The 11,251-nt window shown below is 32.8% G+C and overlaps 1 long non-coding RNA gene across 1 annotated transcript; it reads left to right on the top strand.

Moving 5' to 3' along the window:
* Window positions 1-2,066: 2,066 nt before the first annotated feature.
* Window positions 2,067-4,837, top strand: LOC143058900 (uncharacterized). Its single transcript, XR_012973280.1, has 2 exons — window positions 2,067-2,206; window positions 4,529-4,837. It is a non-coding gene; the product is annotated as an uncharacterized LOC143058900 (long non-coding RNA).
* Window positions 4,838-11,251: the final 6,414 nt, after the last annotated feature.

Genomic DNA, 11,251 nt, shown 5'->3' with positions numbered 1-11,251 from the left:
AATAATATAAAACATGAATATTGAAATCCAAGTTTTCATCATTTCCTTTTCATGTAATGAATTTACTATTTATCACTTCTATTATTTAATTACATTCGGATTTCGGTCTGGGGTATCCGCCCTTGTCTCCGGAAATATTATACCCACTGTCAACATCCGTTTTCAAACTGGACAGACAAAATTTAAAAAAGCGTTCTTCACGATCTCCCTGGAAATAATTCACGCTATCACTTTGTGAACATTGTAAACATGAAACTGCAAATACGGACCAAAACGAATCAAATTTGAAAGCGTGGGTGATAATGTTTCATGCCGACTGTAAGTTCTATAAAAAAGGGGGTGGGGTGGGTGGGTACTCCATGAATTTTGCTGCATGTCAAAGACGTCCATGTACTAAATCATTAGAATGTAAGACATATTCACTTTAACTCTTGGCTACTTTATACCTGGTCTTATATAAATAAATTCCCATTTTATCTGGGAACAATTAATTTTATCTTCATTATAAACTAACTATCTAACTAATTTTATTCAGGATAAAATCCAGTACAAAAGGATCATCGCTGAAACACATGAACACATATAAAAACATATACAAAACAAAACAACAATAAAACATAACAGCCAACACTTTTGACACTTATAACAACATGAACAAGCAAGAGACAAAACTCATTATATGTTTATGTGTTAACATGGTTAAGAATCAGAATGTATTGTGTATTGTTGTCATTATTGCCCATCAGGGGCCCTTAATTGGAAAATAAAGAATTTTGAACTTTTATATGTCCCTGATTTCATTTATATAACATGTATAATACATGTACACTCTAATAAAGTACATGTATTTGTCTTGTCTTGTCTTGTACACTCAAGTTTAATATTTTATCTATAAAAATTAAATCTTTTATGAACACAAATTGATACAATACAAAGGAAAGGGATTATAGGCAATTGTTTCTGACAATGGGGGTTCACTATCCATACTCTTCTTTCCCATTTATAAAAAAATAAACCAGATACATGTAGTATCCCCATTGTAATTAACCAATCACCCGTCACCCATTTGAGAGCTTACACAGTGACATACATTTACATGTCAGACCAGAAACTAACAAATTTCAGTGGCAAAACCAGAACTTTTCATAAAAGGGGGGGGGGGCTCCAGTCATGCTTCAGTCCCTATATAATCAACCAATATTTTTCCAACAAGGTCTCAATAGTCATGACAGTGGTGGTTCCATGATTTTAATTGAGAAAAACTGGGTTGTGAGTGCCCCCAAAATGTATATAATTTTAGCTTGTATTGTACATTTTATGATATTTATGTACACTATAATATAATTGAATATAAAAATGTTAATGAAAGGATTGTTAACACTCAAATCTGCTCCATGTTATGATATTAAACATTGTTATCTAACATGTTTAACACCGCCACATTATTTATGTATGTGCCTGTCCCAAGTCAGGAGCCTGTAATTCAGTGGTTGTCGTTTGTTTATGTGTTACATATTTGTTCTTCGTTTTTTCATAAATAAGGCCGTTAGTTTTCTCGTTTGAATTGTTTTACATTGTCTTATCGGGGCTCTTTATAGCTGACTATGCGGTATGGGCTTTGCTCATTGTTGAAGGCTGTACAGTGACCTATAGTTGTTAATGTCTGTGTCATTTTGGTCTTTTGTGGATAGTTGTCTCATTGGCAATCATACCACATCTTCTTTTTTTTATATTATACATAAAAAATAAATTTTCAAGACTTGGAAATATTTTCTTTGCCCATTATTGCCTTTAACTTTTATGTATTGAGCAAAATGCTTGAGGCATAATTATTTATAATACTTAGTAAAAACATGTATTTTCTTGGTAATTCATATGGCAAATTTGTATTAATGTGTTGATAATAACATTTATGCAAAGTTTAATTTTGCTTTGAATAATTTAGTATATAATTTATTTAGTAATTGTATGTACATTTGCTTTATATTTACAAGAAGGAGAAAGATGTTCACTATGAATAGAATCAAAAATTCAATACATAGGACTTTTATATATCAACAAAAAACACTTGTACATGTACATGTGTATGTGTGATATACATACAACAAGAAAACAGTAATCAAATGGAATGTCAACGACCAGTGTTCAGTAATGTTGAAAGCAAAATGATTTTGATAGAAAACAATAGGACTAGAATATATTAAGGGTAAGTAATCCAAAAGTGTCTGTTTAGGGTAAAAACAGTCAGTTATTTACAGTGTGCTATGATTTCAATCCCACAAATACAAAAAATGTATGAAACAAAAACATAATATACATGGTATGCAGACTGTTTTCATAAGCATGATAAGGGAATAGACTGAAAATATCTACATTTAACAGTCAGACATAGTTAAATACTAAATTATTCTTTTTCATATATAAAAGTTGCCAATGGAATAAATTGAGGATGGAAATTATAATTAATGAGATATAGGTAAAAGAATCATACACAGACTTTAAGGCCGAATGGTATTCTTTTAATAGTTTAAAGATTTTATTCTGTTATCTATGCTGTATAAATGTCAAGATAGTTACATTTGGATTTAAAACCTAATTTCAAGAATGAAGGGTACCATAATTTAAATTTAATTTATGATAAAAAAAAAACAATATAAGGGAATTAACTCTTACATGATGTGCATCATATCCATGCAAATGAAGCGTTTTAATAAATCTGACCATTTTTATTTGAAATTTTTTTGGTCGTATATTGGTATCACGTTGGCGTCGTCGTCGTCCGAATACTTTTAGTTTAATAAAACTTTAGTAAAAGTGAATAGAAATCTATGAAATTTTAACACAAGGTTTATAACCACAAAAGGAAGGTTGGGATTGATTTTGGAAGTTTTGGTCCCAACATTTTAGGAATTAAATAAGCATTTTCTTGGTTTTCGCACTATAACTTTAGTTTAAGGATGTACTTAGGTGAGGTTTTGGAATTCATGTCAAATGTTCGGACTCCTTGGTGTTTTTCCATACAATACAAGGTAAAATATTTTGCCCCATAACACTCATTCATTTTTTTCATATTAGACTTAATAGCTCATGAAAGGTCATTTACCAAAATTTTGGAAGATTCTTTATTTTTTTTCTTTTGTTTTGAGACCCAAATAATATCAATGCAAATATAAGGTAAAAGTCCGAGTCAGTCTTTTCCCGCCAAATTTTAAATCTCAAATATCTCGAAAAGGAGGTCCATGACCTATCAATACTTTTAGCTTATTTTTATCCTAAACGAATACTCTACCAGCTTATAGTATCAATTTTAAATTCTTGATTTATTAATTTTCACCTAACCTCACCTAAGTACATCCTTAAGTCAATATAAATCTATGAAATTTTGACACAAGGTTGATGACCACAAAAGAAAGGTTGGGATTGATTTTGAGAGTTTTGGTTTCAACAGTTTAGGAATTAGGGGCCAAAAAAGGGCCCAAATAAGCATTATTCTTGGTTTTCGCACAATAACTTTAGTATAAGTAAATAGAAATCAATGAAATTTAAACACAAGGTTTATGACCACAAAAGGAAGGTTGGGATTGATTTTGGGAGTTGAGGTCAGAGCAGTTTAGGAATTAGGGGCCAAAAAGGGGCCCAAATAAGCATTTTTCTTGGTTTTCGCACCATAACTTTAGTATAAGTCAATAGAAATCTATGAAATTTAAACACAAGGTTTATGACCATAAAAGGAAGGTTGGGATTGATTTTCGAAGTTTTTGTCCAAACAGTCTAGGAATAAGGGGCCCAAAGGGTCCAAAATTAAACTTTGTTTGATTTCTTCAATAATTGAATAATTGGGGTTCTTCAATATGCCGAATCTAACTGTGTATGTAGATTCTTAATTTTTTTGTCCTGTTTTCAAATTGGTCTACATTAAGGTCCAAAGGGTCCAAAATTAAACTTAGTTTGATTTTAACAAAAATTGAATCCTTGGCCAAGTGTTCTTTGATATGCTGAATCTATAAAAATACTTAGATTTTTTATTATTGGCCCAGTTTTCAAGTTGGTCCAAATCGGAGTCCAAAATTAAACTTTGTTTGATTTCATCAAAAATTGATTAATTGGGGTTCTTCGATATGTCAAATCTAACTGTGTATGTAGATTCTTAATTTTTTGTCCCGTTTTCAAATTGGTCTACATTAAAGTCCAAAGGGTCCAAAATTAAACTAAGTTTGATTTTAACAAAAATTGAATTCTTGGGCTTCTTTGATATGCTGAATCTAAACATGTACTTAGATTTTTTATTATGGGCCTAGTTTTCAAGTTGGTCCAAATCAGGATCCAAAATTATTATATTAAGTATTGTGCAATAGCAAGAAATTTTCAATCATCTAGTTTTTTTTAGATAAGAGAATGACTTGAGCAGACTGTATTGAGGTCATAGATGGCAATAACAATGAAATACAATATATTATAATTATCATTCTTCATTACTTTTAGATTGACTTAACAAACTTAATTTAATAACAAAAAATTTCATTTTCAGTAGACAACACATCCTGTCAGAGGAATAATTTTACTGGAGGATAAAAATTTTGATACCTGGAATCAGCAATTTATATGAAATTTGTTATGAGAGATATATTCATGTACAGAATGGTATCCGAGGTGGTTCAAGTGATTATAAGCGGACATTTTTGTTGAACTAATGCAGGATTTAATAAATGAAAGTTTAACAGACTATTGGCTCCAAAGTTTAGTAACAAGAGGATTTTTTTAATATGTGAGACTCATCAACATTAAAAAGTGCAGAAGTGAAATGTCACCATATTTATTAAAAAAATCAGATTATTGACTCAGTTGTTTTCATGAATATTTTGTTTTAAGCAATTTCACTGTTATATACCTAATAAGATTCCACGTTTATTTTATACTTCTGACAATCAAATATTATATCTTCCCTCTGGCCTCAAGTGTTTCCCTTTTATTTTGCATGAGTGTAATTTAAAAAAGCTCGCTTTTAGTTTTGGGCAAATTCAAGTTTTGCCATTCCAGAATTATTCAACTTTTTTCCTGGTAAATTAGACATGTACCCACATGTTGTATTTTGCTTTGGTACTTTTTCAAGAAATTGTGGATCAAGGCTGAATTTTATCAAATAAGCTCATTTTTGGATATTTATCACATATCACATACTTGAATAATCTTTAAAATTGAGAATATAGATGGGCAATGTGTCAAAGAGATAACAACCCAACCAAAGAGCAGAAAACGGGCAGAACCAGTAGTATGCCTATATTGATTTACTTCACTTTTGCCTTGTTGTTGAGATTGAGTGAAATAATTTTTGTTTTGTTTATTCCTATCAATTAGAGGGTTGGGACCAGTATTCAACACTGCATAACTAAATGTATATTCCATCACCAGATATGAAGCAGCCAACCATACAAAATAGGCCCCCCGTCACTAAAAGGAGAAAAGAGATGCACAACATACAAAATATTCCATAAGGCTAACTACATTGTATCATTTGAAATTATATTTCATTTATTTTTTTTACATGTGGAATTGTTTTTTGTAAGTAGTTATTTATTCAATTTAAGGTAATAAATACAGTTACCTTTCAGTAATATGAAAATTAGAAAGTTGGGGTATGATCAATGCCAATAAGACAACTCTCCACCAGATATCAAATGTCTAAAAAGATTAATTTGAACAAAAAGCAGTTAGTGAGCCACATGTATAAAAGACCCTGTTACATGACACAAGACAGGCTGAAAAGGAATATTATGCATCTGTATGCAAATGTGAAAATATGTTTAGAAATAAATGCATGTGTAGCAATGGATGCAAATGAATAGTCAAGTATACATGCCTTTGACCCCCCCCCCCTTTTTCTCTTCTCGTAGACTAAGAGTGATGTCTATTTATAGTTGGGGAACTCTTTAAAATCTTAAATTAGACACACGCTTGAGGAAGAAAGGTGGTGTCACGTGATACTAAAGTATATTATCGTAGAGTTAGTACATTACTATTCTTTTTAGAGGGGACCTTGGACAGACAACATGTGTATATATTGACGGAGCGGCATACTAACTGTTCATTTTATTATTCACTGTCTCGCGTATCACACGATACATGTATTTTATCTTGTACAATTTAATTACACGCTTATCGATTGATTTCAGCTAATGTGTATATTTTTGCAGGTGTTCGATTAACGGATGTGTACCTTAATGCAAGTGCAGAAATGTCAATTATGTGTACTCTTCATGTTTCTCTCTCTCTCAGTGGCGATTTTCTCTTCAGAGCACGATTTTTGTATAGAATAGAAAGAAGCACGTTAAATTATATATTGGTTTTCTTCTAGCATATTCTAGAAGATGTTTTGCACATAGTCTTAATCACAGAATTTTGTCTCAAATTTTCGAGTTTTTTTTTTTTTTTTTTTTTTTATCTGTTTCCATGACAACGGCGGCCATTTTGAAAATTTCAAAGACAGATGACAATACAATAGCATTTAACCGGGTATGAGCTTAAAATTTGTACGAAAATGTTACTTTGACGTTTTTTTCGATATGGGTCCCATGTGCACTTTTAGTGTTATCTCTATGGTAACAGCAGCTATCTTAAAAATTCCAACGGCAATGCATTCTACAGTTTATTCTACTGTTTTCTACTTACGGTTTTTTTGGCCGTATCTGTAGCGGTTTATTTTCTATGAATTAATTAAGGATTTATTTTCGTTTTTTTCACGTTTGGACTGTTTCCATGACAACGGTAGCCATTTTGAAAGTTCTCAAGATGGATGTCACGCCTTCTAACGATGAGTTATTAGTTCTGAAAGTTTCATTAAATTTGGACCATTTTTCGGTTTTTTACATTTTTGCCGTTTCCATGGAAACGGCGGCCATCTTGAACCATTCCATGCTTACTGCAACTTTGCACATGGGGATTGTCATTATGGTGCAGTTTTATAAATATATGTCAAGGCATCTCCGAGAAATTGGCTGGACAAAAAGTGTGGAAGAAAAAATTCGTAGAATAACAATATATCCCCCCTTTATCAAAGGGGTGACATAATAATACGCGAAAGTCGATTGTTCAACAGAGAATTAAAGGTATTTTCTTTCATAAACTCAACGTAAAAGATATGTGGATTGGTTGATTGATGGTTTGTGATCATGATTGATCAATCATTGATTGATTAATCGTTTGATTGATTGATTAATCGACTGATAGGCAGTTTGTAAAATGGTAAGGGGACGTTTTTTTCGATATCTGCACTTGATTCATTACTTGTTTGATATCAAAACTTGATTGATTGATCACTTATCATGATTTGATCACTTGAATCATGATTTGATTGATTGATCAATACTTTGTATAGCATAAAGTGACACATTTTGCATTGGTTTATTCCTTGTCTATACGTTTTGTGCTGTTCAGTGACAAATGTCTGTGAACAATTTTACACGTAAAATTGAGAAAAATACTCTATTTCCTGTTTTCTCATCAGAAAAAATGAATTGCGAATGAGTTATTCTAACACTAGATTTGCCATTGCAAGCAATAGCGGAGGATGTCACCCCGTTCTGGACATTGTCACAGTAGCAGCAACCAGTTTGAGTGTATCAAAGTCACATGGCACGTCTAGTATACATGCCTTTGACCCCCCCCCCCCCCCCCTTTTCTCTTCTCGTAGACTAAGAGTGATGTCTATTTATAGTTGGGGAACTCTTTAAAATCTTAAATTAGACACACGCTTGAGGAAGAAAGGTGGTGTCACGTGATACTAAAGTATATTATCGTAGAGTTAGTACATTACTATTCTTTTTAGAGGGGACCTTGGACAGACAACATGTGTATATATTGACGGAGCGGCATACTAACTGTTCATTTTATTATTCACTGTCTCGCGTATCACACGATACATGTATTTTATCTTGTACAATTTAATTACACGCTTATCGATTGATTTCAGCTAATGTGTATATTTTTGCAGGTGTTCGATTAACGGATGTGTACCTTAATGCAAGTGCAGAAATGTCAATTATGTGTACTCTTCATGTTTCTCTCTCTCTCAGTGGCGATTTTCTCTTCAGAGCACGATTTTTGTATAGAATAGAAAGAAGCACGTTAAATTATATATTGGTTTTCTTCTAGCATATTCTAGAAGATGTTTTGCACATAGTCTTAATCACAGAATTTTGTCTCAAATTTTCGAGTTTTTTTTTTTTTTTTTTTTTATCTGTTTCCATGACAACGGCGGCCATTTTGAAAATTTCAAAGACAGATGACAATACAATAGCATTTAACCGGGTATGAGCTTAAAATTTGTACGAAAATGTTACTTTGACGTTTTTTTCGATATGGGTCCCATGTGCACTTTTAGTGTTATCTCTATGGTAACAGCAGCTATCTTAAAAATTCCAACGGCAATGCATTCTACAGTTTATTCTACTGTTTTCTACTTCGGTTTTTTTGGCCGTATCTGTAGCGGTTTATTTTCTATGAATTAATTAAGGATTTATTTTCGTTTTTTTCACGTTTGGACTGTTTCCATGACAACGGTAGCCATTTTGAAAGTTCTCAAGATGGATGTCACGCCTTCTAACGATGAGTTATTAGTTCTGAAAGTTTCATTAAATTTGGACCATTTTTCGGTTTTTTACATTTTTGCCGTTTCCATGGAAACGGCGGCCATCTTGAACCATTCCATGCTTACTGCAACTTTGCACATGGGGATTGTCATTATGGTGCAGTTTTATAAATATATGTCAAGGCATCTCCGAGAAATTGGCTGGACAAAAAGTGTGGAAGAAAAAATTCGTAGAATAACAATATATCCCCCCTTTATCAAAGGGGTGACATAATAATACGCGAAAGTCGATTGTTCAACAGAGAATTAAAGGTATTTTCTTTCATCAACTCAACGTAAAAGATATGTGGATTGGTTGATTGATGGTTTGTGATCATGATTGATCAATCATTGATTGATTAATCGTTTGATTGATTGATTAATCGACTGATAGGCAGTTTGTAAAATGGTAAGGGGACGTTTTTTTCGATATCTGCACTTGATTCATTACTTGTTTGATATCAAAACTTGATTGATTGATCACTTATCATGATTTGATCACTTGAATCATGATTTGATTGATTGATCAATACTTTGTATAGCATAAAGTGACACATTTTGCATTGGTTTATTCCTTGTCTATACGTTTTGTGCTGTTCAGTGACAAATGTCTGTGAACAATTTTACACGTAAAATTGAGAAAAATACTCTATTTCCTGTTTTCTCATCAGAAAAAATGAATTGCGAATGAGTTATTCTAACACTAGATTTGCCATTGCAAGCAATAGCGGAGGATGTCACCCCGTTCTGGACATTGTCACAGTAGCAGCAACCAGTTTGAGTGTATCAAAGTCACATAGCACGTCTAGTATACATGCCTTTGACCCCCCCCCCCCTTTTTCTCTTCTCGTAGACTAAGAGTGATGTCTATTTATAGTTGGGGAACTCTTTAAAATCTTAAATTAGACACACGCTTGAGGAAGAAAGGTGGTGTCACGTGATACTAAAGTATATTATCGTAGAGTTAGTACATTACTATTCTTTTTAGAGGGGACCTTGGACAGACAACATGTGTATATATTGACGGAGCGGCATACTAACTGTTCATTTTATTATTCACTGTCTCGCGTATCACACGATACATGTATTTTATCTTGTACAATTTAATTACACGCTTATCGATTGATTTCAGATAATGTGTATATTTTTGCAGGTGTTCGATTAACGGATGTGTACCTTAATGCAAGTGCAGAAATGTCAATTATGTGTACTCTTCATGTTTCTCTCTCTCTCAGTGGCGATTTTCTCTTCAGAGCACGATTTTTTGTATAGAATAGAAAGAAGCACGTTAAATTATATATTGGTTTTCTTCTAGCATATTCTAGAAGATGTTTTGCACATAGTCTTAATCACAGAATTTTGTCTCAAATTTTCGAGTTTTTTTTTTTTTTTTTTTTTATCTGTTTCCATGACAACGGCGGCCATTTTGAAAATTTCAAAGACAGATGACAATACAATAGCATTTAACCGGGTATGAGCTTAAAATTTGTACGAAAATGTTACTTTGACGTTTTTTTCGATATGGGTCCCATGTGCACTTTTAGTGTTATCTCTATGGTAACAGCAGCTATCTTAAAAATTCCAACGGCAATGCATTCTACAGTTTATTCTACTGTTTTCTACTTACGGTTTTTTTGGCCGTATCTGTAGCGGTTTATTTTCTATGAATTAATTAAGGATTTATTTTCGTTTTTTTCACGTTTGGACTGTTTCCATGACAACGGTAGCCATTTTGAAAGTTCTCAAGATGGATGTCACGCCTTCTAACGATGAGTTATTAGTTCTGAAAGTTTCATTAAATTTGGACCATTTTTCGGTTTTTTACATTTTTGCCGTTTCCATGGAAACGGCGGCCATCTTGAACCATTCCATGCTTACTGCAACTTTGCACATGGGGATTGTCATTATGGTGCAGTTTTATAAATATATGTCAAGGCATCTCCGAGAAATTGGCTGGACAAAAAGTGTGGAAGAAAAAATTCGTAGAATAACAATATATCCCCCCTTTATCAAAGGGGTGACATAATAATACGCGAAAGTCGATTGTTCAACAGAGAATTAAAGGTATTTTCTTTCATAAACTCAACGTAAAAGATATGTGGATTGGTTGATTGATGGTTTGTGATCATGATTGATCAATCATTGATTGATTAATCGTTTGATTGATTGATTAATCGACTGATAGGCAGTTTGTAAAATGGTAAGGGGACGTTTTTTTCGATATCTGCACTTGATTCATTACTTGTTTGATATCAAAACTTGATTGATTGATCACTTATCATGATTTGATCACTTGAATCATGATTTGATTGATTGATCAATACTTTGTATAGCATAAAGTGACACATTTTGCATTGGTTTATTCCTTGTCTATACGTTTTGTGCTGTTCAGTGACAAATGTCTGTGAACAATTTTACACGTAAAATTGAGAAAAATACTCTATTTCCTGTTTTCTCATCAGAAAAAATGAATTGCGAATGAGTTATTCTAACACTAGATTTGCCATTGCAAGCAATAGCGGAGGATGTCACCCCGTTCTGGACATTGTCACAGTAGCAGCAACCAGTTTGAGTGTATCAAAGTCACATGGCACGTCTAGTATACATGCCTTTGACCCCCCCCCCCCT

Source organism: Mytilus galloprovincialis, chromosome 14, assembly GCF_965363235.1.
Source record: "Mytilus galloprovincialis chromosome 14, xbMytGall1.hap1.1, whole genome shotgun sequence".
Lineage (NCBI taxonomy): Eukaryota > Metazoa > Mollusca > Bivalvia > Mytilida > Mytilidae > Mytilus > Mytilus galloprovincialis.
The sequence above is the reverse complement of the archived record's forward strand: the minus strand, read 5'-3'. Positions and strand labels throughout refer to the sequence as shown.